Genomic DNA, 19,505 nt, shown 5'->3' on the forward strand with positions numbered 1-19,505 from the left:
CACACATACATTTTGTGATGTCTGTAATGTAATGTCATAAAAACAAGATTATTTTGGTCAATAAAGCGTAATAATCATTGTTGTGCCGTGGGAGTAAATTTTAAGCATAACTCATTATATTTGGATTTACTTGGCCAACAAACAAACTTTTTGAATCGAAATCGCCAACACATATACATTTTGTGATGTCTGTAATGTATTGTCATAAAAGTAAGATCATATTAGTCAATAGAGCATGATAATCATTGTTTCCCCGTGGGAGTAAATATTAAACATAACTCATTATATTTAGGTTTACTTGGCCAGCAAGCAAACCTTTTGAATCAAAATCGCCAACACATACATTTTGTGATGTCTGTAATGTATTGTCATAAAATACACGATAATTTTGGTCAATAAAGCATAATAATAATTGTTGTCCCGTGAGAGTTAAGTTATAGCATAACTCATTATATTTGGGTTTACTTGGCCAACTAACAAACCTTTTGAATCAAAATCGCCAACACAGATACATTTTGTGATGTCTGTAATGTATTGTCATAAAAACAAGATCATTTTGGTCAATAGAGCATAATAATCATTGTTGTGCCGTGGTAGTAAATTTTAAGCATAAATCATTATATTTGGATTTACTTGGCCAACAAACAAACTTTTTGAATTGAAATCGCCAACACATATACATGTTGTGGTGTCTGTAATGTATTGTTATAAAATACAAGATCATTTTGGTCAATAGAGCATAATAATCACTGTTGTCCCGTGGTAGTTAAACCTATTGAGTCGATATCGCCAACACACATACATTTTGTGTGTTGGTAAGAAAAGATGGCCTAACATCATCCTTAATCAAAATTACCTCCAAGTGGCTTCCATTGATTTGGCTTCTGAAGAATATACTTAAATGCTCAAAATTAGCTCCAAATGGATAAAGAACTTTTCAAAAAGGGTCAAAAATCTTGGATGTAAAAGTAGGTAAGAAAAGATGGCCTAACATCATCCTTAATCAACTTAAACACTATGTAAACTTAGGCAGACGATGAGCAAGTTCTAGAAATATATACATGAAGGCAGATAAATTACACAAGAAAGAAATTAAGGCTCAAATCTCACAAGATATAAACCTGATTCAAGGCGAGCAAGCAATTCACTAACTATGCACCTTTTTACCAAACCATCAAATCAAAACATCAAGCCATACTTAATGAAAGAGGAAGAGTGTAAGAGTTTGTATACTAGAAATCACCTTTTGAGTGATTAAATACTGTAAAACTCCATATTTTATTTTCCAATGGATGCAACAGATTAATTTTGTTATAATGTTGTTATGTTTTATATTTAATGAATGTTTATTGCATATTTAAATGTATAAGCAATGTAACAAAGTCTAAGTCTTTGTTTTAGTAGACCGCTTGTGGGCGTCGTCCATTTTAAGGTAACACGGTCAGTTCTGAACAAAGAAAAATAAGAATTTCACAACCTAGATAGGCCTAGACTACCTATCGTGAAAGGTTGTAATGTCATTCCGAATATTTCTAAGCCTTACTGAAATAAGATGACATTGGTGTGGTATAGCACTGAATTGGGTCTAATAGAAAGACGATTCTTTATGTTATCTACTGAAAGATGAGGTCTTAATAGTTAATTTCTTAATTAATGTACGTTAGCATTGAGCATACGATATTGAATATGCACTACTTTGACTTACCAAATGGTGGGGGCTTTTCGCAACCCAAGAATCCTGGTATATTGGGTAGCGGTGCTAGGATTGCTATTATATTGAATCGTGCGTGAGGTGATCGTTTGATAACATCCACAAGAGGAGCTCGAAACAAGGTTTTATTATTCGGAAACTAGCTAGTTGGAGTTTGATTACTCTATGAATAATAAATAAGTGTTTCTTGCTACGTCCACTCTTGGAGTTAATAATATGTTAATTAATTACGTTCATAGCATACATTAATTAATTAATGGACATTTTTATCTTAAGCACGAGAAATGAATGAAAAATAAATGGAAACTTGGAATACTTGTAATTTCGGATTTAGATGGGCAGTGCAATATTACTTCTGTAGTGGTTGCTCGTAATATTCCAATATAAGCTTATATTAAATTGTGGGTTCAATTTAATTAGTAAGAAGCTAATTGGGGGAGGCTGTACCCAAATTCTTCCATAGATCCCTGACTGGGCCCAATATGTGACTTAATATAAATATGAGAATAAAGGAGACAGAAAAGAGACTTAATTATTATCATAATTTTCGTCCCCCTCTGTTTCCGGAAGAGGGACAATTTTCAGCTCCCTCCGTGGGCAGTTTCCGTCTTCTTTATTCAAGTCCTAGTATTCTGGTGAGATCAGCCCACACTGATATCAGTTTACAATCAGGGAACAAATCAGAAGATCCGTGGTTTAGTACTCAAGATCTTCACGTGTAGAAGGCGCTCGCCAACTTCGATTCTTTGGAGAATCAACGAGGTAAATTGGATAATTCCGTAGTAAGCATGTTTTAGGTTTTAATTACGCTAAAGCATGATATATGTGAGAATTACACGGATAGATTTTGTCTAAATTATCTGATAAATATATCAAGATATTATATGATCAATTGAATGCACGCTTCCACTACCAATCCATACAATTGGTATCAGAGCCAGTCTTTGGCTCTGATTATTTGGATTTAAATTTCGCGAAATTCATGTATGCATGTGTTATTTGATTGCGAAGCATGTTCTTGGTATTTTTGTTTATATTTTATGCATGATGAACTCAAGAACTATCGAATCAAAGAACTTGAAATTTTTGATCGTACGAGACATGCGATCCGTCGGTGCTCGCGCCGAGATGGATCGCACCATGCGCCATCGAGATAGGGTTGTCAACGTTGTGGTGGCCGAGGGTCACGACCACGGTGTGACGCGCAGTCGAGCGAAGGCTCGTGCGCGCCGCTGACCGAGACCAAACCCTAGGCGGTGTCTGCAAGGCTGACGAAGGGAGAAGGGGTGGTGGATGGTTCGACCGAGAATCATCCAGGGACCGAGACGCCACCAAGGCCAGAACCCTAGGCGGAAATCCTAGCGGAAGCTTCCAGCGATGGCCAAGAGCACCGCGCCACGGCGCGGCTGCTGGCTGGAGCAATGGGAGTGGCTGGGAGGCGCGCCACCAGGCGCGACGTTGTAGCCAGAGCAGAGGCCGAGAGCGCTCGCGGCTGAGCGCGAGTCGCTGGCCGGAAACTCCAGCACCGAGGCTCAATGCCTGGTGCAACGACTGGTCGGGAACCACGCGCGGTTCACGTGCGGCGACGGCCGAGACTCCTGTCTGCGTCTGTTTTCCGATGAAGAACTCATCGAATTTTCATCGTTCATCGTTCGTGCAAACCTCGTACGATGAGATATCAACGATGGATTGTTTTAATGATTATTTAATTCTTTAATTAAAAGATATCATTAAAGTATTATTATTTAATGGAAATAAAATATTTTGGGAAGATTTCGCTAGAATTTAGGAATATTTAAATTATTTAATATATCTATGGAAATAAATAATATTATTATGATTCCTATATGACATGGACAAGAATAATTTAATAGTTTCCTAATTATTATATATCTAGAATCCTAATAAGGATAGATATGTAGGAATACATTAAATAATATAATTTCTCTTCCTAATCTTGAATATGGAAATAATTTAAATTTAATTTTTCATGTCTAATTAAGATTTAAATAATTCGTTTATTTTAGAAACATCTTATAGTAGATGTGAATAAGAATTAAATTCTAGAATATATAATTTCCTAAAGTAATATACTAAAACATAATAAAATATTTAATTATCCAGTCAATTAAACGCCAACAGAAATTAATTAAGTCTTTTTCTGCCTTAAGGCTAAGGATAATTAAAGAAAAACCATAACCAAAATATCTAAGCTATAATTACAAACTTAATGTTTGTATATGAACTCCATCGATTGGTCTGCAATTTCTAATATTACCCATTATGTGGGGACAATAATCATAAGAAATAGTAAGTTCATGAAGGCGGACTTCTCAAATATAAATAGTATGAACTAGAATGTGGTTTCTAATATTATCATCACCCATTATGTGGGGACAATAATCCTAAGAAACTACGAGATTCAGGAGTTCATAAAAATTTATGAGATATCTTGATTTTATTAGTAGCACATGAACATTGATATGGGAGTGTGTTGTAGAAATGATATTCTGTAATGCAAAATCTGGTGGTCTTGCTTATGCAACATTAGGCGGTCATGCCATTATGTGGTCTCTGGACTATTAGTCGGTGTTGTGACCAGTAAAATACTAAAATTTTAATGCGTATTGACCTCTTATGTAGGGTACAATATTTTAATTTTACAGTTGTAAGATTTTGAAAAGTTTTATGGTTAATCTACTCAAATATCTTACATAAGTTTATGACAAATAGTAAATCTTCAGTTTTGTAGTGCAAACTAGATCATCAAAATGTCATTCAATCATCTTTCTGCAATTATTAAAGAAACCAAACTCGAGGGTCAAAATTACTTAGAATAGAAATAAAATTTGGACATCGTTCTCATAGCTGAAGAGTACAATTTGTGCTCACTACTCCACAACCCCCAGTGCCGGCGGAAAATGCCGCGGCAGGAGTTAGAGATGCGTGTAAATGGTGGCATAAGGCGAATGAGATGGATAAGTGCTATATGTTGGCTTCTATGTCTTCAGTGCTCAAGCATCAACATTCTGCCATGGCGACTGCCACCGAGATTATGCAAAATCTCATAAATCTTTTTGGTACTCAGAATCGAACGGCTAAGTCTCAAGCCTTTCGGAGTATCATGACGAAGACAATGAATGAAGGCACGTCTGTGCGGGACCATGTCCTCGAGATGATGAGCCACCTCAACCAAATTGAGGTTTTGGGAGGGACAATTGATCCCGAGTCCCAAGTAAATATTATCCTTCTGAGTCTTCCATCTATCTTCTAGTAGTTCAAGCTTAACTTCGAGATGAACAAAAGGAATTACAACTTGGCAGAATTGTTGACTGAACTACAGTCGGCGGAGGACCTTATGGTTCAGGCTAAGGTAGCTATGCTGAGTTTGGCGCATCATTCCTCTGGCTCTAAGCCTGGCGTAGGACAAAAGAAGGCACCGAACCTGGTTGCAGCTAACAATGCTAAGGGAAAGAAGAAGAATGCTAACAAGAAGCCTTCGGGGAAGTGTTTCAAGTATGGAGAGAAGGGGCATTGGAAGACAGACAGTCCTAAAAAGGGCAAGGCTACAGGTATGCAGTGGTCGAGTCATGTTTGGCTTCGACATCTACTCTTACTTGGGTTATTGACACTAGAGCTACTGATCATATGTGTTTTGATCCTGACTTAATGCAGGTGAAAAGATGGCTATATGATGGTGAGATCGAGGTCCAGCTGGGCGACGCTATCATGGAAAGAATATCAAAAGCCTGCGATCTGATCGCAGAGGCGAATACCTCAGTGCCGAGTTTTTGGACTACTTATCGGTGGCGGGAATTGAATTCCAACTGACCGAGCCGAGCACGTCCCAGCAAAACGGCGTGGCTGAAATAATGAATATGACCTTGTTAAACATGGTCCGATCGATGATGAGTTATGCACGACTACCTATTTCGTTTTGGGGGCATGCTTTGCTTTCTGCAAGTCATATTTAGACAACTTACCGTCAAAATCAATGCCTACTAGTCCTTATGAGTTGTGGTCTTGGCGCAAGCCCAATCTAGCACATTTCAAGATTTGGGTTTGTCCGGCTCATGTATCGGAAAAGGATCCAACTAAGCTGGGATCAAGGACGGAGGTATGTGTGTTTATAGGGTAACCTAGAGGATCGAAAGCTTATGATTTCTATAGTCTCCGGAACAAGAAAGTCATTGTGAGTACTCACACCACATTCTTAGAGGAAGACTTTGTGATGAATCATAAACCCAACAGTGAAGTGGCTCTTGACGAGCTAACTTCTATCACAAGTTCCATTAACCAAGAACCCGTACCTAGTGTACAAACAATCCCCGAAGGCTGTAAGCAATGGATTCGGAACTACAATCTATGACCTACCCGAAGGCTGTACTGTCAATGGGAGAAAGTGGATATACAAGCGTAAACGTGGACCCGATGGACGAGTTTAACTCTTTAAGGCAAGACTAGTGGCCAAGGGGTATTGTCACGACCGCCCTTTAGGGTTAATAAATACGAGCGATCGTGATTAAAAGAACTTAATAAACAGACGAAGGAAACTAGGGTTTCAATAAAGAGTTTGACCAATAATTAATATTTAATAAAAAGGGGCCAAGAGGTTGACATTATCCAAATACATAGGTTCAAAGCTAAAAGAATGATGAGCAAAAACAATGTCTCAGCGGAAGCGTTCAAGAGAAAGAGTGACGTCATGTGTGGAGACTTAACGACACTTGTAGTTCACAACTAATCAAACCATGCTTAAATTTTAAATTGCTCAACACCACCAATTGCTCATCGCCGCTCAACCTGCACATAGGGAAAACACATGCAGGGCTGAATACTTAATATAATCAGTGGGCTTATGCCGAGAACATTTGATGAAAGTTATGTCATCCATACCATAGTGAACTCGAGTTTTACATTTAGAAAAGAAATATCATATAGTATCACAAATCAATTTCATAGACTGGCCAGTCAAAACAATCTCCCCACTTTCTCAACAATCATTCAATCACATCCTCTTTCCATAGTTCGACGAAAGTGTGGCCACACTATTCACCCACGAGATCGGCCGACTAGCAAGGACGGCTCACGATCCCACCTGTGTACACTAGCCTGATAAGGTTTGCAGCCTGAATTCGTTTAACATAGCCCTATAGCCTAATGGAGCGAACTCACAAACTAGGCATCAGGAAACAATCTCAACATAGCCCTATAGCCTAATGGAGCAAACTCACAAATTAGGCATCAGGCGACAATCTCATCATCAAAACAAACATGCATGACATAACAATTTAAACCACCCTTATTCCACCATAATCATACGTTTGAAAGCGTAAAAGAGTTTAGTAAAAGGAAGCCCACCTCTACTGTTTAATTCTTAAGTACTCTCGTCCCTTTGGTATCACGACTCACTTTTAACATTTAGATAATATATATATATCACCTTTAACATTTAGATAATTCTTAAGCGTTAAAGAGTTTAGTAAAAGAAAGCCCACCCTTAAGTACTAATTCACCTTTAACATTTAGATAATATATATATCAACACACTTTTCAAATACATAAATAAAAATGCATGCATCCTAAGTAAAGTCTTTTATCTTGTTTCTAGATTTTCACATATTTTCGATTATTCGGCTGCCGCTTGTACCCATAATTCCTCCGTTGGCTCCTTGTACTTTCCTCCAAAATGTAGAAATTAATCCCAATATTTATTTAAGCGCATAATATGAATTATCGCAACTATTTCCCTTTTGTTAAGAAAATTATATATTCCGGACACGGGATAAATTATTCATACTTCAAAATTATTTCGGGATCAAATTAAATAATTTCATCACGATTAATTATCGGCCCAAAGATTTATTTAAAAACCCCAAAGCTTAATTATTTCCCCACCTTATACCTCCAATTAACATTTTAAAGCCCAAACAATTAAATGGAGCCCATCTTTAAAAATTTACCCAATGTAAATTCGTGAGGCCCAATTCCTACTGCCACCATCTCCTCGTCGACAAATCTAAGACGGAATCGACCGAAATCTGACTCCTTCGACCGTCCAGAAGCCGCATCGGCAGGATCAGAGGCGGTGGAGATCAGGATTCGCCGCCAATTCGCCGGTTCACTGCTGCTGGCCGCTGGCCGCGTTGCTGCTCGGCGCCACTGTCGTCGTCCAACCAAGCCGCCTTCACCGTCAAACGCCGGGAGACGCTGCTGCTGTCGCCGCTGGTGTCGGCTTCTCCAATTCCTCCAGCCAGCGCCGCCGTTCCTCCATGGCACCGTATGCATTGTTGCCGTCGACAGTCACTGCACCGAGCATCGCTCAGCGCCGCTGTACCCGACGCCAGCCGCTGCGGTCGTTGACTCCGTCGTGTCTCGCTACACCGCAGCCCACGATTACTCTGATTCCGCCCCGAACAGCTTCGAAACAAACCCCAACCAGCCTCGATTAAACCCGAAAGACAAGTCATTTACAAAGTTATGTTTCTTTCGTATTTTCCGATTAAACCTAGCGGGGGTTCAATTGCGATGTTCGATTGATGTTTATTGATGAATTTGTTCATGTGGGAGTAGAGTTTGGCAGGTTGTGTAGTCTACAAAATGATATGAATGCTTTAAGAAACAAAGGTGGACAGTGAGGAGTACCCATATACCTTCTGCCAATAGACTTGTGAAGAGATTAGATGATTGTTATTCTGAGTCAAGGTTCTGACTTGGGATGATTATTGAATGAAGACTAGGCAGCCCTTCACTTGGTTTCGTGACTTGTGAAGGTAAAGACTTAGAAATCAAAAGCTCTTCTACTCTCTCTCTCAGCTCTCTCTGAATTTGCTTAGAATTGCAGATGTAAAATGGAGAATGACTACCGTGATGTTTGAGGGAGTAGAATCTGATTTGGAAATAATAGAGAGAAGGTGGCTGATGGTAGTTTAGGTTTGGGGAGAGATTTATGGGAGACAGGGGAAACGGTTTTTCCAACGTGGGGAAGGAGGATTCGAATTCTTCCTATATATTTTTTTATATATTTTTGTTTAATTTGAATTTGTTTGGTATTTATTTGCATATCACAGAGGAGGAATATCTCATCATGGAGGAGGATAATCTTTACCGAATCTTTAGTTAACAATTTAATTAATGTCGATTGGTGACCAAATCAACAGGTCGAAATTAATTAGATCAGTTTAATTCGCGGCCCCTTTATATTTTATTTAAATTGTGCAGCCACAATTTATTTATCACCGAACTGGATTTTTGTATTATTTATTTAGTTTATCGGATCCAATACGGAATTGAGTCCAATAAATATTCCTCACGGAAAGGAATTATTTAAGTTCGCATTGTGTTTTACTTCACAATTTCTAGCTCTAATAATAAATGATCAATTATTCACAAATATTGAACTTCACCTCACATCAATTATTCAAAGCAGCCACGTCACATATTCAACAAAGTTAACCCAGTCAAAATTTCAACCAAAATTAGGTCACGAAAAGTATCCAATAATAGTTCCACTCGACAATTAATCCACCGGCTTCGCAACATTAAAAGCATTAAATGCAAGTGCTTTAGGGTTCAAAAAGTGGGGCGCTACAGGAATACCCAAAGGGAAGGTGTCAATTACGACGAGACCTTCTCCCCGGTGGCCATGCTCAAATCGATTCGGATACTATTGTCTATAGCAGCTTACATGGATTGGGATGTGTGGCGGATGGACGTTAAGGCTGCATTCTTGAACGGGAGCCTTGAGGAGATCATCTTCATGGAACAACTTGAAGGATATGTCATGAAGGGCAAGGAACACATGGTTTGGAATCTTAAGAAGGCCATTTATGGCCTCAAGCATGCATCTAGATCATGGAACCAGTGTTTCGATCAAACTGTTAATAAGTATGGATTCGAAAAGTACCCAAATGAAAGTTGCGTTAACAAGAAGGTTGAAAAGGGGAATGTTGTGTTCTTAGTTTTATATATAGATTACATCCTACCAACCTTAACAGAAATTTCATCCCGAAATTTGTTACCCTCAAGTAAAGAGTTCTGGGTACAATTCCATCATCTTGTCCTCATTCTCCCACGTGGCTTATTCATGCCCATGATTTTCCCAAATTACTTTCACACAAGCAATAGGTTTATTTCTCACATTCTGGATCTTTCGTTCGAAAATAGATTGGGGTCTCTACTCGTAGCTCAAGTCTGGATTCAACGCGACTTCTTCGTAATGGATCATGTGCTTCGATTCGAACACGTATTTCCGTAACTGCGATACGTGGAAAATGTTGTGCACATTTCCTAGGCTTGGTGGCAGCGCCAATTGATATGCGACAGGGCCCACAAGAATTTCGTAAGGCCCAATAAATCGCGGCTTCAATTTGCCTTTGACGCCGAATCGTGTTATCCCTCTTGACGGGGATACCTTCAGGAAAACTTTATCGCCAGCTTGAAATTGTAAGTCGATTCGTCGGACATCCGCGTATGATTTCTGTCTGTCTTGAGCTTCTTTTATCCTTTCACGAATTTGCCGAACGACTCCCACAATTTCTTCGACTGCGTCGGGTCCAAGTATTCTTCTATCGCCAACTTCATCCCAGTAGAGCGGCGATCTACACTTTCTTCCGTATAATTCCTCATACGACGCCATGTTTATCGTTGCCTGGAAACTATTGTTGTAGGTGAACTCGATCAGTGGTAGTGCTGCCTCCCAACTTCCTTCTCGGTCGAGTACCACGGCTCTCAACATATCCTCGAGAGTTTGGATCGTTCTTTCGGACTGTCCGTCGGTTTGCAGGTGAAACGCTGTGCTGAACTTCAATTTGGTTCCAAGCTCTTTCCGTAGACGTATCCAAAATCTTGAGGTGAATTTTGGGTCACGGTCGGACGTTATAGTCACTGGGACTCCATGCAATCGAACTATTTCCTATATGTATATTTGAGCCAGTTTGTTGGACCCATAGCTTATGAGAGTCGGTATGAAGTGCGCACTCTTGGTAAGTCGATCTATAATTACCCAAATGGCGGTGTTCCCTCTCAAAGTCCTCGGTAATCCCGTCATGAAATCCATGGTGATGTGTTCCCATTTCCACTCAGGAATCTCTAGTGGTTGTAACTTTCTATACGGTCGTTGATGTAGAGTCTTTACTTGCTGGCAGACTAAACACCTTTCGACGAATGACGCTATGTCCCTCTTCATACCATTCCACCAAAAGGAATTCTTCAAATCTTGGTACATTTTCGTACTTCCTATGTTGGCGGTGTAAGGAGTCTCATGCGCTTCACTCATAACCTCATTTTTTAGCCCCTCGTTATCCGGCATGCATAGTCTTCCTTCGAAAGTAAGGGCATTGTCATGTTTTTCACTAAAATTGCCAGATTCGCCAGTTTGCACTTCTACACGAATTTCCTCCAATTTCGCATCCATCCGTTGAGCTTCAATGATTCCCGGTCTTAGATCAGTTTCAACAGTTAAAGTGGCGATTCGCGCTTCCACTGTTTCAGGTGCCCTCACAACTTCCAAACGCATCTTGCTAAACTCACGAATCAGGCTTTCCTCTCTGGTGAGAATGGTAGCCAGTTGGGAATGGTCCTTCCGGCTCAAAGCATCTGCCACTATATTTGCTTTTCCGGAGTGGTAGTTGATGCCACAATCGTAGTCCTTCACCAATTCAAGCCATCTTCGCTGCCGCATGTTCAAATCTTTCTACTCGAAGAAATACTTTAGGCTTTTGTCGTCCGCAAAGACCTCACATCGAACTCCATAGAGATGATGTCTCCAGATCTTTAAGGCGTGTACTACCGCTGCTAACTCCAAGTCGTGGGTTGGATAGTTCAACTCGTGTGGCCTCAATTGTCGTGATGCGTAAGCAATCAGTTTGTTGTTTTGCATCTACACACATCCAAGTCCCACCTTCGAAGCGTCCGTGTATACAACATAGTTCACTCCAGGCTCTGGCATGACTAGAATCGGTGCACTAGTTAGTTTCTCCTTCAAGAGTTGAAAACTTACCTCACACTCCAAGGTCCAATTGGCTTTTACTCCCTTCTTGAGTTGTTGGGTCATGGGTCTCGATATCTTGGAGAATCCCTCTATAAACCTTCGGTAGTATCCTGCCAAGCCTAGGAAACTCCGAATCTCGTTTGGTGTTGAAGGTGCTTTCCATTGTTGTACCACCTCTACCTTGGCGGGATCCACTCGACTTCCTTCTGCCGACACAATGTGACCAAGGAAGTTTACTTCCTTAAGCCAAAACTCACACTTGCCGAATTTGGCGTACAATTTCTCACTCCTCAACGTCTCCAAAGTGATTCGCAGGTGCTCCTCTTGTTCCTTTTCATTCCCCGAGTAGACGAGTACATCAGCTATGAAAACCAAAATGTATTTATCCAAATATGGGTGAAATACTCGATTCATCAAATCCATGAATACCACAGGTGCATTCGTCAATCCAAACGGCATTACTACGAACTCATAGTGACCATATCTTGTGCGAAAAGAGGCCTTCGGTATGTCTTCTCTTCAGACTCTCAATTGATGGTATCCGGACCTTAAGTCCATCTTTGAGAACACATTGGCTCCTCGAAGTTGATCGAATAGGTCATCTATCCTCGGCAGTGGATATTTGTTCTTGAGAGTCATCTTGTTCAATTCTCTATAATCGATACATATCCTCATCGTCGCATCCTTCTTCTTCACAAAAAGCACAGACGCTCCCCACGGTGAAACACTGGGTCTAATGAAACCCAAGTCCATAAACTCTTGTAGTTGTATCTTGAGTTCTTCCAACTCTTTAGGCGCCATTCGATATGGGGCCTTAGACACGCCGACCCGGGCTCTAGGTCGATTATGAACTCCAATTGTCGATTTGGCGGTGGGCCGGGCAAAGCTTCAGGAAAAACATCTGGAATTTCTCGTACCACAACAACATCCTCCGCTTTCCTTTCTTCCTTCTCATCTCCTTGTAGATAGACCAGATAGGCAAGGCGCCCTTTCCTCAACATCGTAGTGGATTGGAGTGCGGAGATGATAGACGTTTTCCAGTTCATCGTGATTCCATGATACACGATTGGTTCTTTTCAAGGGGCTTGTAATGATATTTGTCTCTCCTTGCAACAAATAGTAGCAAAATTCATAGCTAACCAATCCATTCCAAAAATTATATCGATTTTCCCCATTGCCATGACTTGTAGGTTGTGCGCGACTAGCTTAAGTTCTCCCATAAAAATTCCACATTCGAGCATGTTCAAGAAATCTCTATTACCCCTCCCACTGGTGAGGTCACCATCATCTTAAGTTCAAATTTATTAGCAGGCACACAATAGGTGTATCGAGGAGTTAGCCCATACATGCCAAGTTTCCGTTCTCGTGACTCCCTTGTTCAGTCTTGGGTTATTTAGAACTCAACGCATATGCTCTATCCTGGGAGGGAAGTCTTGGGCGGTGAGGTTGTTGTTGTCGTGGAGGTTGATCACGATTCATCCTTGGTTACACCGGTGGTGCCCTCAACTGCTGACGAAATCCTTGACTGTTCTACCTTGACCCCATCCCCACATTCTTGCTCGGACACTCTCTAGAGAAGTGGCCATTTCCCCCACAGTTAAAGCACTTAGTAGTGTTCTGCATTCTACACTCTCCGAAATGATACTTGGAGCACACATTACATTGTGGTGGTCTGGGTCGAAAGTCACCCCTCTAGTTAGAGAAATTTTGTCTGTCCTCATACTGTGGTCGGTTTTGGGCGGGCTGGTACCTCTTGTTTTCATAGTGGGTCTTATTCCCATCCCACTTTCTCTTCTCTCGAGAATAATGTGGTAGAGGCAGTGCCAATGTAGTGTTTCACATCGCCCTCTCCTTGGGCATAGTTGCCTCACAACTAGTGCGAGGGCCAACGCTTCCGCGTATGTAAGTCTCCCACGACTAGCTAATGCCATCTTAATCTCATGTCTTAGACCCTCACGGAACTTATCGGCCAGCTTCTCATCGGTGTCAACTTGTTCAGGTGCATACCGAGTCATATCGCAGAGTGCGCGGTCATATTCAGTCACCGACATACGTCCTTGGGTTAAGTTGTAAACTCAGCCGCCTTTACCTTTCAGTAGCTCTTAGGTACGTACTTGTTGTATATTGCCTCCTTGAAATTTTCCCAGGTCATTCTACCCACTTGATCTCGTGGCGTGGTCTTCATCTTGGTATCCCACCAGAAGTCGGCCGACCCAGTTAATTGGTAGGTCACACCAGCCATTCGTTCCGCATCGTTGCACATTAAAATCGTGAAAATGCGTTCTAATGCGCGTATCCAACTCTCAGCCTTTTCCGGCTCTCCCATTCCATCGAATACAGGTGGTTTTTGTTTTAAGAACATCTTCACAATTTCTCGGTCTACTGGAGGCGGAGGAGGTGGTGGTGATGGTGCTTGCACGCGTTTCTCCTTTCGATAGTTTCTCATTTTAGTTGATTCAATTTCACCACTTGCTGGACGATTTCCTCTCGTCGACGACCTTCATTCGTATATCTTAATCTATCAGGGTGCTCGTGCTTTCATTCCAATACAATCGTACAGTGATGATCTTATGCGACGATCTTAAATACACTGACTCACAACTTTCTATTGTTATCCATATATCCCTTGATCAAACCACTTACATAAATTTGAGCTGTAAAACGTGCTCATTTGGTGTACACGGTTTCTCTCAACTTTCTATTTCTCCAGACCTAATATCTAGGTAGGGCATAACGTTCGATTCTTCAGCTGCTTGCTACCACTAAGCATAGATGCAAAAATATTCAACTCCTCATGTTGTTGGTGTATCATCTTTTGTACGTGTCTCTTGAAACTTATTCCCCATATGTGTTTGCAGAGATCGAGCCATTGTCTTTCTTGAGAGTCTTATATCAAGAATTTAGAAATCTATTTAACAGTCTTACTTGGATCAGAACGGGTTTCAACATGAGAAGCACTATTGAAATTGCCCTTGATTTAGAATGGCTCCGAAAATGACTCAAGAGGAACAAGAATGAGTCACTACTTTCATTAAAAGGAAACAGTGATGCATCACTTGCAAATTGCAGGTCAATCAAAAGTTTTAAATGCACAAAAAAAATACCATTTTCAAGGAGCTTCATAGAAAGAAATTTCTGAGAATCCAAGTAAGTACTGTCAATTAAATTCATCCATTCTAGCTACAAAGGTGGCACTCCGTCATTTCCCGGAGATAATAGAAGCTTCCTCGAAAACTCTAGATTCTAAGTTAAGATTTTTGGTGTCGTTACATCAATTAACTGTCCTTGAAGGTCACATCTTCATATTGTTTTTGGTACGCCATAGCGGTCATTCTCATTAAAACATGGTAATAACACTCCCGGCCTTAACGTGTCATAAGCGTTGTCATATTTGTAACACGTCGTCGTGTTAACATGTTATGCACGATTGCATTCACTTTATTTGATTGCAGGCACAATTTCTTGTCGTTGTAATGATACATCACCTAACATTTCTTCTTGTCTTGATCTAGTTAGAAACTTCCTTTCGTTTGGTTCTTATCATCCAAGGAAAACAATAGGCAATTATAATAATCCGTCTAGTTCGAAGTTTATGTTTTCATTTGTCCCATCACTCAGGAAAGTGATATTGCAGTTATCAATTTACGACTATGTTCAAGCACGTTCAGTCTAGCATACTTCTTAGGCACTCTATGTTTTTCAGACATAGTTAATAGTCTCATACTTCAACATATATTCGATCATTGCTTAATTCAAGCTTTATATGGATTCTACATTTGCAACGAAGTTCAAAATTCCACATTTCACTTTCATAATGATTCTATACGATACCTCGTACTTAATAAATCATGAATTATCATCACATAAAACGTCATTTTTATATTGTGCAATCAAACATGTTTATCCATATAAACCATTTGGCATTTCACAGCATTTCATCCAGCGTATATTAATGTTTAAAATAGTAACTCAATCAATCCTATCGTCCATGGAATCACATTTCAGAAATCGTACAGTTCATGGACATCTGTATCACAACCACAAAATTGCAACTATGCACTCATCATGCTTTGTATTCACAGTTTCGTAATCATGCAATTTCGACCACATAGGCATAAAAAAATAAATTTCCGCTCAAGTAATCAACATGTATGTCCTTCAAGTTAAATTCGCAGTACAAACATGTAATAACAAGTCTCCACCTCTAGCATGCGATTCATATTCACACTTCAATATCCATAAAATTCAACACCTTAATCACATACTCCCATAGTGTCTCATGTCTCGTACGACCACAACATTTTCCAAAAGCCATAGCATTTACTTCAAATTTCTAATAGGCCCAAAATTGCCATTTTCACAAGGAACCATTTTTCCATCGAATTTCAAAAATAATTCCAATAATTCATTTAAAAGTCGCAAGAATATTCTTACCCCTGCTTTCGTGGTTGGGCGTGCCGAGTTGTGGTGTTGAGCCTTCGATGTTTAACACTTTAGCCAATTAATACAAGGACAGATTTTGACTCTTGGGTCCAGAGCGGAAAGAAACTAAGGCTCTGATACCAAACTGTCACGACCGCCCTTTAGGGTTAATAAATACGGGCGATCGTGATTAATAGAACTTAATAAATAGACGAAGGAAACTAGGGTTTCAATAAAGAGTTTGACCAATAATTAATATTTAATAAAAAGGGGCCAAGAGGTTGACATTATCCAAGTACTTAGGTTCAAAGATAAAAGAATGATGAGCAAAAACAATGTCTCGGCTGAAGCGTTCAAGAGAAAGAGTGACGTCATGTATGGAGACACAACGACACTCGTAGTTCACAACTAATCAAACCACGCTTAAATTTTAAATTTCTCAACACCACCAATTGCTCATCGCCGCTCAACCTACACATAGGGAAAACACATGCAGGGCTGAGTACTTAATATACTCAGTGGGCTTATGCCGAAAACATTTGATGAAAGTTATGTCACAAATCAATTTCATAGACTGGCCAGTCAAAACAATCTCCACACTTTCTCAACAATCATTCAATCACATCCTCTCAATAATCGAGTATCACAAATCCTCTCAATCACATCCTCTCAATATTCGCCCACGAGACCGGCCGACTAGCAAGGACGGCTCACGATCCAACCTGTGTACACTAGCCTGATAGGGTTTGCGGCTCTACTCAGAGCCGAATTCGTTTAATATAGCCCTATAGCCTAATGGAGCGAACTCACTAACTAGGCATCATGAAACAATCTCAACATAGCCCTATAGTCTAATGGAGCAAACTCACAAACTAGGCATCAGGCGACAATCTCATCATCAAAACAAACATGGCTTGACATAACAATTTAAACCACCCTTATTCCACCATAATCGTACTTTTGAAAGCGTAAAAGAGTTTAGTAAAAGAAAGCCCACCTCGACTGTTTAATTCTTAAGTACTCTCTTCCCTTTGGTATCACGACTCACTTGCGATGATTCACCTTTAACATTTAGATAATATATATATCAACACACTTTTCAAATACATAGATAAAAATGCATGCATCCTAAGTAAAGTCTTTTATCTCATTTCTCGATTTTCGCATATTTCGATTATTCGATGGCCGCCTGTACCCATAATTCCTCCGTTGGCTCCTCGTACTTTCCTCCAAAATGTAGAAATTAATCCCAATATTTATTTAAGCGCATAATTTGAATTATCGCAACTATTTCCCTTTTGTTAAGAAAATTATATATTCCGAACTTGGGATAAATTATTCATACTTCAAAATTATTTCGGGATCTAATTAAATAATTTCATCACGATTAATTATCGGCCCAAAGATTTATTTAAAAGCCCCAAAGCTTAATTATTTCCCCACCTTATACCTCCAATTAACATTTTAAAGCCCAAACAATTATATGGAGCCCATCTTTAATAATTTACCCAATTTAAATTGGTGAGGCCCAATTCCTACTGCCACCATCTCCCCGTCTCTCTCTCCCTCGTCGACAAATCCAAGACGGAATCGACCAAAATCCGACTCCTTCGATCGTCCAGAAGCCACATCGGCAGGATCAGAGGCGGAGGAGATCAGGATTCGCCGCCAATTCGCCGGTTCGCTGCTGCTGGCCGCTGGCTGCGTTGCCGCTCGGCGCAACTGTCGTCGTCCAACCAAGCCGCCTTCATCGTCAAACGCCGGGAGACGCTGCTGTTGTCCCCGTCGGGTCATGCCGCTGGTGTTAGCTTCTCCAATTCTGCCAGCCAGCGCCGCCGTTCCTCCGTCGCACCGTAGGCATCGTTGTCGTCGGCAGTCACTGCACCGAGCGCCGCTCAGCGCCGCTGTACCCTAAGCTTGCCGCTGCGGTCATTGACTCCGTCAAGTCTCTCTACACCGCAGCCCCCGATTCCGCCCCGAACAGCTTCGAAACAACCCCCAACCAGCCCCGATTAAACCCGAAAGACAAGTCCTTTACAAAGTTATGTTTCTTTCCTATTTTCCGATTAAACCCAGCTGGGGTTCAATTGCGGTGTTCGATTGATGTTTATTGATGAATTTGTTCATGTGGGAGTCGAGTTTGGCAGGTTGTGTATTCTACAAAATGATATGAATGCTTTAAGAAACAAAGGTGGGAAGTGAGGAGTAACCATATACCTTCTGCCAATAGACTTGTGAAGAGATTGGATGATTGTTATTCTGGGTCAAGGTTCTGACTTGGGATGATTATTGAATGAAGACTAAGCAGCCCTTCACTTGGTTTCGTGACTTGTGACGGTAAAGACTTGGAAATCAAAAGCTCTTCTACTCTCTCTCTCGGCTCTCTCTGAATTTGCTTAGAATTGCAGATGTGACATGGAGAATGGAGAGTGACTACCGTGATGCTTGAGGAGTAGAATCTGATTTGGAAATAATAGAGAGAAGGTGGCTGATGGTAGTTTAGGTTTGGGAGAGATTTATGGGAGACAGGGGAAACAGTTTTTCCAACGTGGGGAATGAGGATTCGAATTCTTCCTATATTTTTTTATATATATTTTTGATTAATTTGAATTTGTTTGGTTATTATTTGCAGATCACAGAGGAGGAATATCTCATCACGGAGGAAGATAATCTTTACCGAATCTTAAGTTAACAATTTAATTAATGTCGATTGATGACAAAATCAACAGGTCGAAATTAATTAGATCAGTTTAATTCGCGGTCCCTTTGTATTTTATTTAAATTGTGCAGCCCGCAATTTATTTATCACCGAACTGGATTTTTGTATTATTTATTTAGTTTATCGGATCCAACACGTAATTGAGTCCAATAAATATTCCTCACGGAAAGGAATTATTTAAGTTCGCATTGTATTTTACTTCACAATTTCCAGCTCTAATAATAAATTATCAAATATTCACAAACATTTAACTTCACCCCACAATAATTATTCAAAGCAGCCACGTCACATATTCAACAAAGTTGACCCAGTCAAAATTCCAACTCAAAATTAGGTCACGAAATGTATCCAATAATTCCACTCGACAGTTAATCCACGGGCTTCGCGACATTAAAAGCATTAAATGCAAGTGCTTTAGGGTTCAAAAAGTGGGGCGTTACAGGTATACCCAAAGGGAATGTATCAATTACGACGAGACCTTCTCCCCGGTGGCCATGCTTAAATCGATCCGGATGCTATTGTCTATAGCAGCTTACATGGATTGGGATGTGTGTCGGATGGACGTTAAGACTGCGTTCTTGAACGAGAGCCTTGAGGAGATCATCTTCATGGGACAACTCGAAGGATATGCCGTGAAGGGCAAGGAACACATGGTTTGGAAG

The 19,505-nt window shown here is 40.4% G+C and overlaps 1 long non-coding RNA gene across 1 annotated transcript; it reads right to left on the bottom strand.

Moving 5' to 3' along the window:
• Positions 1–672: 672 nt before the first annotated feature.
• Positions 673–18,464, bottom strand: LOC121806954. Its single transcript, XR_006051721.1, has 3 exons — positions 18,342–18,464; positions 17,122–17,186; positions 673–884 (listed from the first exon to the last, which is right to left on the bottom strand). It is a non-coding gene; the product is annotated as an uncharacterized LOC121806954 (long non-coding RNA).
• Between the last annotated feature and the right edge of the window lie 1,041 nt (positions 18,465–19,505).

This window comes from Salvia splendens, chromosome 6, assembly GCF_004379255.2.
Source record: "Salvia splendens isolate huo1 chromosome 6, SspV2, whole genome shotgun sequence".
In the NCBI taxonomy this organism is placed as follows: Eukaryota; Viridiplantae; Streptophyta; class Magnoliopsida; order Lamiales; family Lamiaceae; genus Salvia; species Salvia splendens.